Genomic DNA, 16098 nt, shown 5'->3' with positions numbered 1-16098 from the left:
GTTTCTAAATTGTGGCCACAAAAGTATTTTGTGAGTCTGTCATCTGCCACAGCCTAGTCCCTTAGCAACTCAGCATTTAGTGTCAGACCTTTGAAGGGAAAACGATTAGCTGAAATGTGATCCACTCTACAGGCGACATTTTATATGCACACTCTCCTGACTTCCACTGCCATCTAAAGATGCTTGATATTCGGGCTGTATTTATTTTACCAGTACAACGTGGCATCTTCAATTCAGCTCCATCATATACAGTATAAGGTGACTGGAGAAGGGAGGCTCTGACTGAGTTCATCTTCCAGTTACAGGATCCATCATATCGTCAGACACAGACTGTAATCCGGCGAACTGAGGGCTGGAAGGGATCGTAGAAGAAGGTTATGGATCTTCCACACATCTGAGGGCAAAAAATTATGTTGACACTGAACGCTCCTAGATGTTGGTCGGTCTTCCTCCGTTGATTCAGGAGGTGTATGAGGTCCTCGCCGTGCTGGAGACACACCCTGAGGACACCAGCCCAGGGCTGCAGAAGACACAGGTGACCAGGCTGAGTCTAACGACTGACCCTAGCAACTGCACATCTGCCCCTGTCCTACGGAGGTGGGGCACAACTGATGACAATATTTGGTTCTTATGGAAAAAGAAAAGTTTGAATTTTAGTTGAAATTTTAGAGATTAGTGAAAAGACATCCCATCAGGCCTATGAAGGGGATGGTTAACATGTACTTGTGACCATTCATTGCAATTTTTTACAATTCTTTGCACTTATCACACCTTGCATAGAGGTGTGATGATCTGGTAGGCAGTTCAGACTTGAAATAACTCACACAGCTTGTAAAAGGTCTCAGTGACTTGAGTGATTTAACTCATCATAAGCGCTTCAATTACTCCACAGCCACTCCAAATCCCCAAATCCTCAAATCTCTTGTAGAGCCTGACTAAGCTCCGCCTCACCGCTTCCACAGTTCCCTGGATGCCCCACCTGAGTTGGCCACGTGCATCTCCAGCTCACATGCCTCAACACAGGCCTCTTTTCTTCCTCAGAAGCACCTGTGCAATCCCCCAAGCTGGGAACTTGCGCTCCATCATCCCCCAACTAGTCCCCAAGCCCATAGATGCTGCTCAGAAATCCCACTCAGCTGCTACCTGAAATCTATTCCAGGTTCCTCCCCACTCGCCCTCCCCTGCTCACTGCAACAATTCATCAATGGGACCCCGGCCTCCAGGCTCCACCCCTTCCACCCTCCACTCTGCCCAAGAGTCATTCTTCTTGAGATCAATCTGCTTACAAGCTTTCAAAAGATCAAATTCAAACTCTCCCGAGAGGTGAAAAAAGCCTTTCCCTGTCTGTCCTGCAGGCTAACAGCCCCTTCTCCCCCAGTCCCCAGCTCCCACTCTGAGCTGTGCTTCAGGCCCTGACCTGGTGCACATGGTGCACCTCAGCTTCCCTCTGCCTCGCACAGACCGCTTGTCCATTTCATGAACTCACTCATCCTTGGAGACCCTCGTATGGAACTTTCCCAACTCCCCAGCAGCCACACCGCTTAGAGCCCTTATATAATTTTTGTTTTCATGAGCGTGCACGTGTGTGTGCATGTGAGTGTGCATGTGAGTGTGTGTGTAAGTGTGCATGTGAGTGTGTGTGAATGTCTGAGCTCCTGGCGGGGCAGGGAACTCATGTCCAGGGCATGCCATCTAGCACAGAGTGGAAGTCACACATCTGGCCTGTCTTGATGAAAGCAGTTCTCATCCATGCAGATTTGAGCAGTTCCATCATGGCTAAGGCAAAGATCGCGAAAAATGACTCTTTATAACCACTGAAGAGGGGCAAGGGTAGTGATCCTTTTCCTTTTCCAAAGAGCCCCTCAGTACTAGACACCACTTATTAAGCATTTATACTAGGGGTCAGATTCTGCGCGAGATACTTCCCACATTATCTCAGTGAAGCCTCAGTACCACGCCATGACGATCGGGCAGTGCCACATTTTACAGGAAACCAGATTCTACAGCAGAGGAGGCTCAGAGAGACTAAGCCTTGTTCCGAAGGCATGGACTCTCAGCTACTGCACTGGTGAGACAACAGCTCCACAAGGCGCCCTTTCCTGTCTGACGGTGGTGGCACACACTCGGCCCCAGGCCAGATGTCCTTGAGGAACCTGCTACAGCTGAGGGGTGGCAATGGGAAGCAGAAGGATGCTGGCTAGGTAGGAAGGCTCCAAGAGACATTTCCACTGGCAGTGGCATTCTGATTGGCTGAATGAAGTTTCTTTCCATCTTGGGCTTGATCTGTTGATCACCAAGTGCATTAGAAGGGCCCTCAAAGCCCATCTACAAAGCAGAGACATCCAGGACCCTGGTGATACAGCCAACTGACCTGTGATTAAGTGCAGCCTGGCAGGGGGACTGCAGCTTCCAAGGGACCCTGGAATAAAAATGACTTAGGCTTGTTTAGGTAGGAATCCATCCGAAAAGACACGTATCATCTGTTTCTCTGCACTACCTGCAAAGGATCTTCTGTCTATGGGCACAGGTGTGGGTCTGGGGCAGCTCCCAGCTGATATGTGCCAACTCACCCCCTCTCCAGAGGCCCATCCTGCAGTTAATCATGCTTCGTATCTATTCTGGGCCACATTCACTTCCCGTGATGGAAATGAGGTTTGACAGCGTTCCTTTCACGTTCAATCTGTTAATTCTAAATACAGCCAGACCCTCCAGCTCAATGATGACTCTTCATCTGTGTTAAACGGACGGTTCCGCCAGAGCACAAGGCCACCTCAGAAAGCCCCTCCTTCACCTTCCTTCTACTCCTCCTCATGAGGCAGGAAAGCATCAGATTGACCTCTATTCCAAAAAGGATGTGCAGGGAAGCAGCATTCTAGGTACAGTTTGCTAGCCAGGGGGACACCTAGTGATGAAAGTCATGAACTACAACAATGCCAACGAGGGGTCGAGTATTTTTTTTTAACATTGAGGTATGATTGACATACAAACACTGTATATATTTAAAGTGTTCAACTTGATGTTTGACACATACACATAATGAAATGATCACCAAAATCAAGCTAATTATCATATCCATTGTCTCCATATAGCTACAATTTTCTTTTGGTTTTTTTTTGGAGGGGACAGGGGGGCGTGCAGTAAGAAAATTTAAGATCTACTCTCTTAGTAAATTTCAAGTATACAGTATTGTTAACTATAGCCCCATGCTGTACATTAGATCTCAAGACTTACTCATCTTGTATAACTAAAACTTTGTAACCTTGGAGGTTAAGAATGTTCTTTTGAGTCTTTCATTTTTCTTTCTTTCTTTTTCAGTGTAAATTGTATCACTTGAGATGGAATGCCTACAAACCAGAGCCTCATCACATTCTTTTAAATGTGGCATTTCTAGGGAAATTGTCGCCCTCTCCACTGCATTGGGTGTACGAGTGCATATTTAAAAATAAAACAAAACTCTTACTTTCAAAGTTTTTGTCATCACCTCCCAAAGTACGTTCAAGCATCTCATAATTTGGGGGCAGGGTTAGCATCTGGTAGAACAGAGACAACAAGAGGTGAGGGAAAGAGCCGTGGCCAGTGTTCAGGGACAGGCTTCTGGTCCCTGCTCTGCCCCAGTGAGTGTACCCGTCGAGGGCAAGTCACTGACCTCTCTGAGCCTCAGTTTCGTCAGCTGTCAAGAGGTTGAACTGTAGGATCTTTAGGGTTCCTTCCAGCTTTAAATGTACTTAAATATGTGATATACAATCATGCAATGGATTCTTATTTAGACTTCTTGGGGGCTAAAGGCTGAAGGTGGAAGAAAACTAGAATCTGTGCTTGGTAACATTTCTGGTACGTCAGCACTAGTCATATAGGACGTACGGGAAGGGGCCAAAGAGTCCTCCACTCCCATTTTACCAGCCCACTTACGAATTATTCGTATCTTACACACGGGCCTAATGGGGTGGGAGGGTGGAGGCAATTGCTGGTCTGACCTCTGAGAGGAGATCGCTGGGGGAAAGGAATACTGTTTGCGAAGAGAAGGCTTTTAAAGATAGAAAGGGAATTTATAGGTTACCTAGTCCACACCCACCCACTTCCAGACCAAGAAACCCTCACTCAGATTGACGTAAGTGATTGGCTCAAGATCACACAGCTAGTTAGTTGCAGGGTCAGAACTATCCACTGTGAGGAGAAGCTATTCTGAATAGCAAGAAACTCGTGGTATTCATAACCCCATACATCCAAGGGTAGAAAGCCTGGTTGTCACATTAATGTCCACAAAAACTATACAGTACAGCATAAAAGTGTGACAGATGTTCAAAGTCATTGCTCTGTGCCCGCTTAGTCACAGGCAGGTCCCCAGGTGTCTTGAGAGAGCAGACGAAAGAGGTGGCCCCAGGAAAGGGGAGAGACAATTCTTAGGAGGCTATTTATAGGATTATTTATAGGATACAGAATCTGATCAAGGACAAAGGCCCCTCCTCTGGAGTCTTGAGACAAGTAACAGGGCATTCCATTTAAAACTTCCGTAATATTGTTATTGAACACAAAGAATTAATTATCGCTGAATTTTCTCCCTCAGTTTTCACATATTGAAAAGAGGTCAGCTTTACCAGCCTCGTAGCCTTTTGCTCTCCTCCTCCCTGGCCCTCCTCTGACCACACTGCTGGTCCCTGAACCTGGCAGCCACCCTCCTGCCTCAGAATCCACGCACGAGCTAGGCCTGGAATGATCATCTCCCTGAATCTATCTGACTTACAACCTCTCCTTCGAGTCTTCCCTCAAATGTTGTCTTTGCAGGAGGCCGTCCCTGACACCCTGTCATTTAGGTGACAGTCCCACTCCTGGTCCTCTTCATTCAGCTCTGTTCTTCCTCAGCCTCACTGTCCAACACACTACACTGTGCATCTGGCTCCCTTCCAGAGTGGAAGCTGCAGGAGGGCAAGGCTCTGGTCTTTTTAGTTCTCTGACTTTCCTGGGCCCACAACAGTGTCTGGCACCTAGGAAGTGCTTAATAAATATTTTCCAGTGCATGCGAGCTTCTCCTCATTTCCCGCTCTTGTCCCCACTCGCCCAGGACTTCACACGGTAATGTCTTCCTGGACCCGCTCAAGTCCCCACCCCCGACTGGAAGCGGATCATCTTCACAGCTGAGCGAGATGCTCTCCAGCCTTCTCCTCCTCATTTGAGGAAACCAGCAAGGTTAAATGAATTGTCCAAAGTCACAGAGACTGGACTTGACCGCGGATCCTACTCTGACCCCTTGCCAGGGCCCCTTCCGCAGCCCCCTGTCTCTCTGGGGGACCCCTCCCTTCTGCACCGCGAACCACACCTCCTCACAGTTCACCTAAGCAGTGCTCAATTCCGATTCTGCCACTGGACACGTGGCTTTGGCAAGTCACTTAACTTCTTTCTGCCGTGGGCCTCTCATCCCTTGGGAGAGTAACAATATTTGCCTTAAAGCCTGTTCCTAAGGATTAACCAAGAGGTGGTTAATCCCCTGCAGCTTGAGCTCAATGCCTGGTTGCTTCTTTCCGTTTCACGGGCTTCAAGGAGAAAGGTCATTTGCTCTACAGAAACATTACGGTTCTTGAGGTCTCCTCTGCGGCCTTCATCTCCAGAGAGAAACTCCTAGCAGACCGTGAAGAAATACTTAGAGAGTAAAAGTGACTGTTAAAGGGGCAGTGGGCAGTGGGCAGGGGGCAGGGAGAAAGCCCTCTGCCTTGTGGGGCCATCTCACTGTCTGGGCTCACATGTTCTAGCCCTTGGGCCTGACACCCCTAACAAAATTGACCATGAAGATGGACAAAGCCTTTAGGGGGCCAGGTTAGGTAACAGGGTGCCTTTTCTGTTCTTTACAGGAGCAGATTTGTTAGCAAAATGTATCAGTTTCAAAACTGCCCTAAAGGGGCAGGAATCATGATCTCCTTAGAACCCATCATGGTATTTCCCAAAGTTTGCTCTTCAGTATTTAAAAAACAAAAACAAACAAATAAAAAAAAAGCAGGTGTGCTCTGTGATCTAAAAATAGTTAACAAAACACTGGGTTTAAGAGTCATCCAACTGCATTTATGCAGGACTTTTCAGAGCCTTTATTATGCTTAAGTGCATTGTGGCTCTCCAAGAAGAATGGATGGGTACACACCCTAATACATTTTCCTAATTTACTTGTAACCCTTTTCCCCCCCACGTAGCAGTTCTTACAACCAGTGTTGCATAGATCACATTTTGGGGGGAAACTCAGCTATAAACAAACTTCTTTGTATTAAAGCTAAAAAGCTGAGCCTGGACAGTTAAGATGGCTTAATCAAGATCAGACTAGTTAGTGGCAGAACCAGGGCTAGAATCTAGCATCCTGGTGTGTTTTATTCATTGCTCTCTCCACATGGCTTTGAGGTTAATGGAGACCTTGCATCAGACCAGCTCTATTGAGAGCTATAACCTATAACCTGTAACCATTTATAACCTTTGAGATAGACTTTCTAGAGACAACGAATGACTTGGGCATGTGAGTGTGTGTGTGGGTGTGGGTGTGGGTGTGGTTGTGGGTACGCATATGTATTGTAGGAGTCATAGCAACAGCATTGAAAGAAAGATGTATTCTCACCCAAAGTGGTTGACTAGTCCCTGAAAACTCCAGGTAAAGGAGTGTCTCTCCCCAGCCCTCCCCAGTCCTCACACTTTTCTGGGAATAGTTCATAATAAACCAAGTCCACATCCATGGTGGGCAGCACGCCCTGACCCCACGCAAGAGGCTGAGGAATGGCCCCCAAAGATATCCATGTCGTAATTCCCCGAATCTGTGAATGTCACTTCGTATGGTGCAAGGGACTTTGCAGATGTGATTAAATTAAGGATTCTGGATGGGAGATTCTCCTGGATTATCCAGGTGGGCCCTACATGGACTCACAAGTGTCCTTATATGAGGAAGGCAGAGGGAGATCTGACCACTGAAGAGAAGCACTGGGATAGTGATGAAGACAGAGGAGAGGCCCAAGTCAAAGATTACAAGTGGCCACTAGAAACTGAAAAGGGCAAGGGAACAACTTCTCCCCTGGAGCCTTCAGAAGGAACCAGACCTTGGCCATCAGCCCAGTGAAACTGATTTCAGACTTCTGATCTCCAGAACAATGAGAGAAGAATTCTGTATTGTTTGGAGCCACAAAGTCCGAGGTGATTCATTACAGCCGCAATAGAAAAGCAATACATCCAGTTGACTCCGAGAAGGTGGCGCCACCCAGATGAGGTCAGCGCAGGCCACAGTGCACTGGTGGTGTGACAGCTCAGTCACCTCACACTGCCAGCAGCCACCCAGAGGTTTCCTCCGAGCATTGCCCTCTGACACAGCTTCCCATGGAAGGGGCTAGGCTTCCCTGTTTAGAGATAACACCTGTGCTTCCCACAGAGTAATCACGGTGTCCCTGTTCCAAGAAGGAGGCAGTGACTGATCTGTGACACCATGCCTTACCTGTGTGGCTTCAATAATGGTTTTCCTTGGCAGCATCACAGCTTAGTCTTTGAGTAAAATTCAAGTCAAACCAGTTCGAGCTGCCTGGGAACAGGACACACGCACTCATTAAACATTTCGACATTGCCAGGGTGCATTTTCTCCCATGTGTTCTGGAATGCTTTTTGACATCGTTATGATTCCTCCATAACCTGTGCTCATATTTTCACAGCAACGCTTCACCACTGAGTCTGAGCCCAGGGAAGCTATTTCGCCTGAAACCGTCAAAACACATCTCAAGTCAGAATGAATTTCTTATGGGCCAAGGCAGATGAAGAGAATGTCTCTGGTTTAGCTGCTATTTTGTTTGTAGAAGATAGGATATTGGGCAAACTTTAATTAGGATGATTGAGCAAAAACCCAGCTCTCCGATACCCTGGCTGCGTGCCACTCTGTGTTCTGGTGCGTTCTGGAAGCCGGTGCTGGAGGGGACGGCATGGCATGTAAGGTGACCCTCTGCGATCCGCTCAGCAAGCACGGGAGCTGAGGCACCAGCTGCATGGTGCAAGGGCCGGGCAGGTCAACAGTGCTACAGAAATTGGTTTGAAACGAAGTCTGCAAAGTCCCACTGACTCTCTACAAGTAATCCCACGGCCAGGGTGAAACACGATGGAGGGTGGGATGTCTCAGCGGTGGCTCTCAGGACACTGCACTTCGGCCTCCGTCCTGCTTCTCCTTCAGGGTGGACGAATCATGCAGCCCTACAGCCTACGCAGGAATCAGGGCCCCACCACCCCAGGCCTCCCGCTCCAGAACCAGGTGCCCCCTTCAGAACTAGGGTGTTGAACTGCGGAAGTTAAACCTCTTAACTCAGTAGCCCGAGACTTGGTTTCTGAAGCACTGGAGGGTTCTTCCTGTCCCACGCAGACCTGCAGGAGTCTCACGTGAAATTCTTACAGCCACTTATGAATGTGACACTCCTACTCATAGAGGAGATCACAGAGCCAGACTGCCTGGGTTTGAATTCCTGCTCTAATGTTTACCAGCTACGTGACCACGGCAAGTTGGTTAAACATCTCTACCTCAGTTCCCACATTTGTGAAAAGAGGATAAAAAGTGGTACTTACCACAAAGGACTGTGGTGAACATTAGATGAGTTAGCATGTGTCAATGCTCCAACAGCTCCTGGAACAAACATTCGATAAAGGGTGGCGTTATTTTATTATCAAAGATGAGCAAAGGAGTAACATTAGAGGTCATTCATTGAATGACCAATTTTTAAAATTGGTAGTTAGGGTCTTTTGTTAGGGTCAGAATAGATTAACAGCAATAATGAGTGCTCCCCAAGTTTCACTGATTTAACACAATAGAAGCTTAGTTCTTCTCAGGTCAAACCTAAAGCGTACGTCCCTGATTGGCAGGCAGCCCTCCGCTGAGAGATCCCCTGCAGGGACCAAGCTTCCTTCTATCCTGTGGTTCTACACCTGCTCCAAGATCGCCTTGGGGCTTATCTCCAAGCCTGTCCAAAAGGGGCATGGAAGGGAGCAGAGGAAGTTTTACGGCCAGAACCCAGCCAATGGCCACAACTAAGTGGAAAGGAGGCGGGGAAATGAACAGCATTCTCTCTCAGCTTTCATCACTAGCTTTACATGAGAGGATTCCATGGCCTTCAAAAAACTCCCCCCAAATCTGAACTCAGTTTTGGTTTCTAGTTTAGTTTTAGTTTTTCCCAAGCCATGACACACTCAAAGTTCAGTCTATTCCAGGGTTTTCTGGATTTAGGATAATGCTCTAGGGAATGAGAATTCTTTTTATATTTCAATATGTTGACTTTCTCAAGGGTCCAGGATTGTATAAATGACAAGTTGGATTTCTCTCTTCCAATGACATATTTGCAACTAAGTTCATTGCCTTTTGATATCTTCTGATTCATGGATTTGTTAAAAGATTTCACCAAATGATAGTTGGCTTATATCATATGCAAAAGAAAAGGACTCCCAGAATCTAAAATACGAAACACACAAGAAACTGGCATTCAATGAGCAGGCAACAAAGTGGCTGGTGTGAAACAACTATTTCTAAATTACAACTAAATCACTAAATTATAACTAAAACTAAAAATGGACTCAAAAGTTGTTGGAAAAAGCACCACAATTTACTGCTGACTTTATAAGCTGCTATGTTTATTGTGTTTTTATAAGTGCTTAAATTTTTTAAAATGGTAACATTTTGGTTTCTAACAGAGAGAAATAGACATATGTAGATTTAGTAGTAGTTTGCAGAAAGAACTAATGTGAACAGGTTAAATTTTTCAAAGTGGTGATGCCCTAAGGTATTACTACAAAAAAATGTACAATTAGTGCTTCAAATTTAATATATCTTTACCATAATTACAAAAATGTGAATGAAGAATTAGAAGTAAAATGGTAAAATAAACATGGATAGAATAAAAAATAAACTAGGAACAGGAAAAACAATATAATATAGTAACCTTTGGCTATTAATGGCTAGATATAATCACTGAAGTTTGATAGAGTACTTCAGAAATTGGGAAAAGAATCTTAAAATTATCACCCCCCACCAAAGTTAGTCAAATAAAAATGGATATTCTAGCAAAAAACTTCCATATGAAACACTGAAATTGGGGTTCCTGGTCATAAAATATGCTTTACTGTATCTTAAGTGTATTTTTTCATAAGAGGACTATATTATCCTATCATTGTTAGTTTTCAAGAAATTTAAGCTTACTTTCAATATGGTAGACAAAATTGAAAGCAGTTAACTGAATCTTTCTAGAAAACTCTGCTACTAAAATCATTCCTATTCAATATGAATGATACACTTGATATATCAGCAAATGTGGTCAATTCGATGAATTGATCATTAGGCAAGTTTTATTTCCACAAAATCAAATTTTAGCAACATGTTCAATTTCATTGTATTTACCTAAAATCAACCAAAATCCATTCCACCCTTTCACAAATGAGAGATACCTGACTGAAGTGGGGGTACCATTGGCAAAAGACCAATCATTTGTGTAGGAATTGACCATAATTTACAAATAGTTAATTTCCCCCCCATTTCCTGTGCTCTGACTTCAAGGCAAACTGGGACACTGAATTCTGGTTTCTACTTTTGGGAGGGGGAACTAAAAATATGGGGATTTCTCTAAAATACAGGAGGCCACGTTTGCTACAACAAGATAAACAGCTTCTCCAGCAGTGTCACTGAAGTTGCAGATATAGAACTTTAACTCCTAACTAAAGAGTTCAAGAATCTATAACCATATTCCCCTGACATCACGTTGTATGTAGTTGCTTATTGAATGCATGCAGGATATTCCCTAAGCTTTAATGAACAGAATGACACCCCTTTTGTGCATGCAACCTAGTGGCTCATGTGACAGTCTTAGAACTCACACAAGACTCAGAGGGCGGCATGACGTCTCAACACTGAAAGCAATGTTCCAGCAGCTGTGACTCTTTGTTAAGATACCACACTGAAGGTGCAAGAAATTCAGTCATTCGTGTGTCACTGACAAATGTTCCTGAAGTGCCCACTGTGTGCCAGGCAGGGCATCTATTAGATGTTCCTGCATTCTTTGGCCAACATAATTGAATACCTGTTGTGTGCCAGACACCACACTAGGTTCTGGGAAATAATAATAAACAAGGAAGAGATGATCTCTAGCCCTGAAGGGGACAGATCCTTCTTGACATGACTCTAGTCTGTTCCCTCCCAACATCCCCACAGCCACCACCACTGCCTCTCCATAATTTCTTTTATGGGTTTCAGCAATAGCCCCCAACTGTTTTGCCTGTCACCTGGAGGAAGCTCCTCCAATCCGTTTTACCCTCAGATGACAGACTATTTATTGAAAAATCACTCAAATAATTAAATAATGAAAAGATTATGAAATTATGTCACAAGCACATGATACATTAGGGGGCTTCGACCAAACAGGAAGGCCAGAAGGGCTTTCCCGGAGGAAATGACAACCAAATGGAGAAAACAGGTGTTGGCCAAAGGGGAGGGGAAGAGAAGAGATTTCTTAGGCCCTGCACACCTTACCGGTCAGCTTTCTCACACCTTCGTGCCCTCTCCACACAACTCCCTCAGCCTGAAACATCCCTGCCACTGGGTTGTCAAGCCAGAACTGCTCATAATCCAAGGTGCAGCTTAAACCCAGGTCTTCCTCAAGGTCCTTTCTGACCACACGCTGCTCCCGCAACACCCTTCCTTTGTGTCTGTACAGTCCACCATCCACCACCCCAAGTCTGTTGTCAAACCTCTGACCCCTTAGTGCTCCGCAGGTGGCCAAGCCTCTTGGGTCTGTTTACCACTCTATCCAGCAGCTAACACATTACCAGGTGTTGTAGTCAGGGTTTCTCAGAAAGAACCAACAGGGTGTGTGTGCACACGTGTGCACGCGTGTGTGTGCATGTGTGCATGTGTGTGTGTGTGAGAGAGAGACAGAAAGACAGATTTTTTAAGAATCAGTTAATGCAATCAGGAGGCTGGCAAGTCTAAAATCTGCAAAGTGGTCCAGCAGACTCAAGACCCAGGGAAGACGTGATGTTGCGGTTCACATCTGAAGGCAGTCTGGAGGCAGCCTTTCCTCTTCCTCAGGGGACCTCAGGCTTTTTTCCTCTCAGGGTCTTCAAATGATTGGACAAGGCCCACCCACATCATGGAGGGTAATCTGCTTTAATCGAAGTCTACTGAGTTAAATATTAATTCCATAAAAACTACCTCCATAGCAACATCTAGTCTGTTGTATGAACTAATATCTGGGTACCACGGCCTAGGCAAGCTGACACATAAAATTAACCATCACATTAGGTAAAAACAGGGCCTTGTAAATGCTCGTGGAATGAACTAATGAAATCTGCTAACCTTAGGTTTATTTTCTTCTCCTCTCTCTTCCTTTTTCTCTCTCCTTTGCCTGTTTCTCTTTGAACACCATTCCTATATTCCTGTTTTTCACTTTCTTCCTTTACTTTGTTTTTTGTCCAGGCATGCTGGTGGTCCCGTCAACTGCAGAGATAGACAAGGAGTCTGGGGTAGCAGAAAAGCTCTGGATGTGACCACACTGGTCCCTGGAGAGCCTCCAACTTGGCAGGAAAGGAAACCTCAAGGGGAGAGACTTGTCAAGGTCAAACATCAGAGAACCAGGACCAGGTCTCCTTGTAATCAGAATTCTTTCCATATACTGTGCCCAGACACTCCGGTAGGTACAGGCAGAGAAGCACTAAAAGGCCTCATGCAGGAGAACTTACCTCCAAACACCTGCACGTCAGAGAAACCCTGTTACATTGATCCTTGCCCCATTCTTGCAGGCAGAGGGAATCTGTTTACATTGGGAGTCAAAGAATTCAGGAGGGTTCCCCAAGCCTCAAGTGTCAGAATCTAGGTGTTCACTCATCCTCAGGGTGGCAGCCTGAGCCCCACAGCAGCCGTCCGAGCCCCTTTCAGTCTGGGTTCTGAGTGGAAGGCTCCATTTCAACAAGACTTCATCTCAATCTACCATCCCCAGAGCAAACAGGAGTCCACCAGCCTACTTTCCTTCCCTTGCCCTTCCTCCTTTCAACGTTTATTGAGCACCTTCCCCATGCCAGGCTCTGCACCAGATGTTAGGGACACACAGATGAATAAGCCATGGCCCCTGGCTCAGAGAGCTCAACGGCCAGTGGAGACGGGTTCTGTGGTATGGTGCAGCTGTCATACCTGCCCCCTGGCCTAGACTTCACATATGGCTAGTCTCCTGGGCAGCCCTCTGGACTGCTGACTCCTTGTTACCTGCTATTTTTGTCCAGCGTTCAAATTTGTTTATAAAAATACTGCCAGAAAGGTGAGGTGCCCTGGCAAGACACCAGGCTTTCCAAACAGCAAATGGAAGGCTGAATCTAGTTTCTTTTAAAGACTCAAGTGGGTCAGCCCTTGTCTTAGAAGGTGCTGAAAAGTTCCAACCACTAGAGGGCACCAACTAACCCTCCATCCGGCCAAACCTGCCCAATTCCTGAAGCGCCTCTGCACTAGGTCACTCTGCTCCCAGATCTATAATGCTAATACCTTTCATCTTTCTCAAAATCTCTCTTGAGAACCATGCAGGCTTTAAACCGAATTCACAGACTGTACTCTGCAGCCGATAAGAAGGTGAGGGAGTCAAATTGTCCCAATACAAAGAAAAGAGGCAGCAGACTGTCTTAATAAATAGATCAGAACCAATGACATAAAAGATCCTTTAAAACCTATGCTCATTAGCCTATCTATTTGCCAAAATCTAATGTCAATAGATAACCACAACATAACCTCGCATTACTGACAATCCATTGTATAGCAATGGTGTCAAATAACTCCAGACCATGGACCCGTGAACCAGCGTGTCAAATTACCTGAGTGTGTTGGATTTGGGGGTTTTTAAGATACAGATTTGAGGAAGATATCCATGAAGATTTTTTTTTCATAAGTCTGGAATGGGGCCCAGGAATGTGTGTTGTCCAAAGGCTTCTGCTGTGTTAGAGTCTGGAAGCCATTGCTATATAATTGGAATATCAGAAATGTGGAGAGCAAAAGTGAGAGAATTGAATTCAAGTATCAGATGACTTATGAGTAACCTGGACCTTTGAGAGTTCTGAGAGAGAGAAACTGGGCGTCTTGAGAATTGCTCCCCTGCTTTGTGGAGCAGCATCTACATTCAGTTATTGTTAGCTGGGTAGAGTCTCTTGGCTGAGAAGTCTCTCCCATGACTTCTAATCTCAATGGGATCAAGGCTAAAGCAAGGCCAGGCATCCTGTGGGAAAGGGCCCTGGTAGAGTCAGATCAGCCTCTGTCTGTGTCCAGCTCTACCACCTAATGGTTATGTGCCTTGAGGTGAGTGTCCTTGAATTCCCCAAGCCTCAGTTTTGTCATCTGTAAAATAAACATACTACTCATCTCACTGATGTGGGGATCGAATGAGCAGTCTCTGCAGGTCAACACATTCTTTTTATCTCTGACCTACAATTTCCTATCTCAGCTATCTCTTGGCATCCACTTATGGGGTGTCCATATGAACTTTAAAATTGGTATTTCCAAAATTAGATGGATCATCTTCTACATCCCCTGCCTCCATATTCATACCCTCTCCCCACAAATGAGCTTATCTTCTTCCTTATTGCTAACTTCAATGAATGGGGTCACCACGTACTCAATTTCCAAACCAGAAACCCAGCAATTCTCTTCCCTATTCTTCTCCTGCCATGTTTAATCCTCCCCTAAGCCCTGTGTATTTTATCTCTCAGATGTGTCCAGCTCATCTCTAATCCTGAAGAAGACTTCAGCTTCTTCACCTGAACACTGATTTGAAGAAGTTAAACTCCTGGGTACCAGGTCTGCGCTCCCACCCACGACTGCAATTCCACTCATTCTCTACCACACTCTTCCTCACAATTCATGATCTAGTAAGATTACACTGTGGCTCCTCAAAACCAGAAAGCCATTTCATGCCCCCGCGCCCTTCCTTGTGCCAGTCCCTTTGCTGAGAGCATCCCTCCCCACCATCTTCACTTGGCTGCCTCTTCCTCACTGAAGTGGGCTGGATGATGATCTCCCAAAAGAAATGCCCACATGGGAACTGTGAATGTGACCTTATTTGGGAAAAGGGCCTTTGCACATGTATTTAAGTATCTCAAGATGAGACTGTCCTGGATTATTTATGTGGGTCCTAAATCCAATGAAAACGTCCTTATATAAAGGGGGAGAAGAGACACATAGACCGTCATGTGAAGATGGGGGCAGAGATTGGATGCTTGTTGCCACAAACCAGGGAATGACTGAGGCCACCAAAAGCTGGAAGAGATAGAAAAGGAAATCTCCCCTAGAGTCTTCAGAGGGCACGTGACGCTGCTGACACCTTGATTTTGAACTTCTAGCCTCCAAAACTGGGATAAAAAAAATCTCAATTGTTTTAAGCTACCAGATCTGTGGTAATTTGCTAGGGCAGTGCTATAAACTAACACACTCACCTTTGGGGACTCAGTTCACACATCATCTCCTCCAGGAAGTCCTCCCTGAGTTCCTCCTACCATCATTATCCTCCTGCCAGCTTATATCAGATTCTCTTCCTGTGCCTGTCTCACTTGATAAACTCCTGAAAGGCAGCAACTGGGTTCTGTTCCCCATTGTAATGTGAGGATCCAATACTGTTCCTGGAACACACCAGGTGCTCAACACATGTGCACCTTCAATGGTCTGAACATTATGCCAGGAATTTTACAAACATTACCTCACTGAGTCATCTCAGCAGGCCTTGGAGGTAGGTACCACCATCTCTGCTTTACAGATGCAGAAACTGAGGCACAACAACTTGCCCAAGACTATTCTGTAAGCAGAGTTAGAATTGATATCTGGATCTCTCTGAATCACAGGTCCTGGTGAGCATGAGCATGGCATTTTCAAAAGACCAGTGGTCAATAAGCAGCAGAGGGATGCTGGAGAAGAGTGCAGAAAGATTGGGTCTTAATTAGGTAGTTTTGAGACAAAGCCACTGTGTGTGTGTACGTGTGTGTTAAACAGTAACGAGGTCTGGAGGTTAGTAAACTAGCAATGATCTAACTCATAATGCAGCATAAATACATCACAGCAGCCTTAATTCTATGCCTGTGAGCAAGGGGTCCTCAACGCATGAG

At 45.6% G+C, this 16098-nt stretch overlaps 1 long non-coding RNA gene across 2 annotated transcripts in view; it reads right to left on the bottom strand.

Annotated features, from left to right (window-relative positions):
* Positions 1–218: 218 nt before the first annotated feature.
* Positions 219–16098, bottom strand: part of LOC116285664 (uncharacterized) — a 70660-nt gene continuing 54780 nt past the window's right edge. Inside the window, exons 3-5 of one of the 2 annotated variants that reach the window (XR_012064508.1) lie at positions 8557–8614; positions 7451–7534; positions 219–352 (exon numbers count right to left, since the gene is read on the bottom strand). This is a non-coding gene — a long non-coding RNA (uncharacterized lncRNA). The remainder of the gene's footprint in view (positions 353–7450; positions 7535–8556; positions 8615–16098) is intronic. The other variant, XR_012064509.1, reaches the window with a different exon arrangement.

Source organism: Vicugna pacos, chromosome 26 (genome assembly GCF_048564905.1).
Source record: "Vicugna pacos chromosome 26, VicPac4, whole genome shotgun sequence".
Taxonomy (NCBI): Eukaryota; Metazoa; Chordata; class Mammalia; order Artiodactyla; family Camelidae; genus Vicugna; species Vicugna pacos.
The sequence above is the reverse complement of the archived record's forward strand: the minus strand, read 5'-3'. Positions and strand labels throughout refer to the sequence as shown.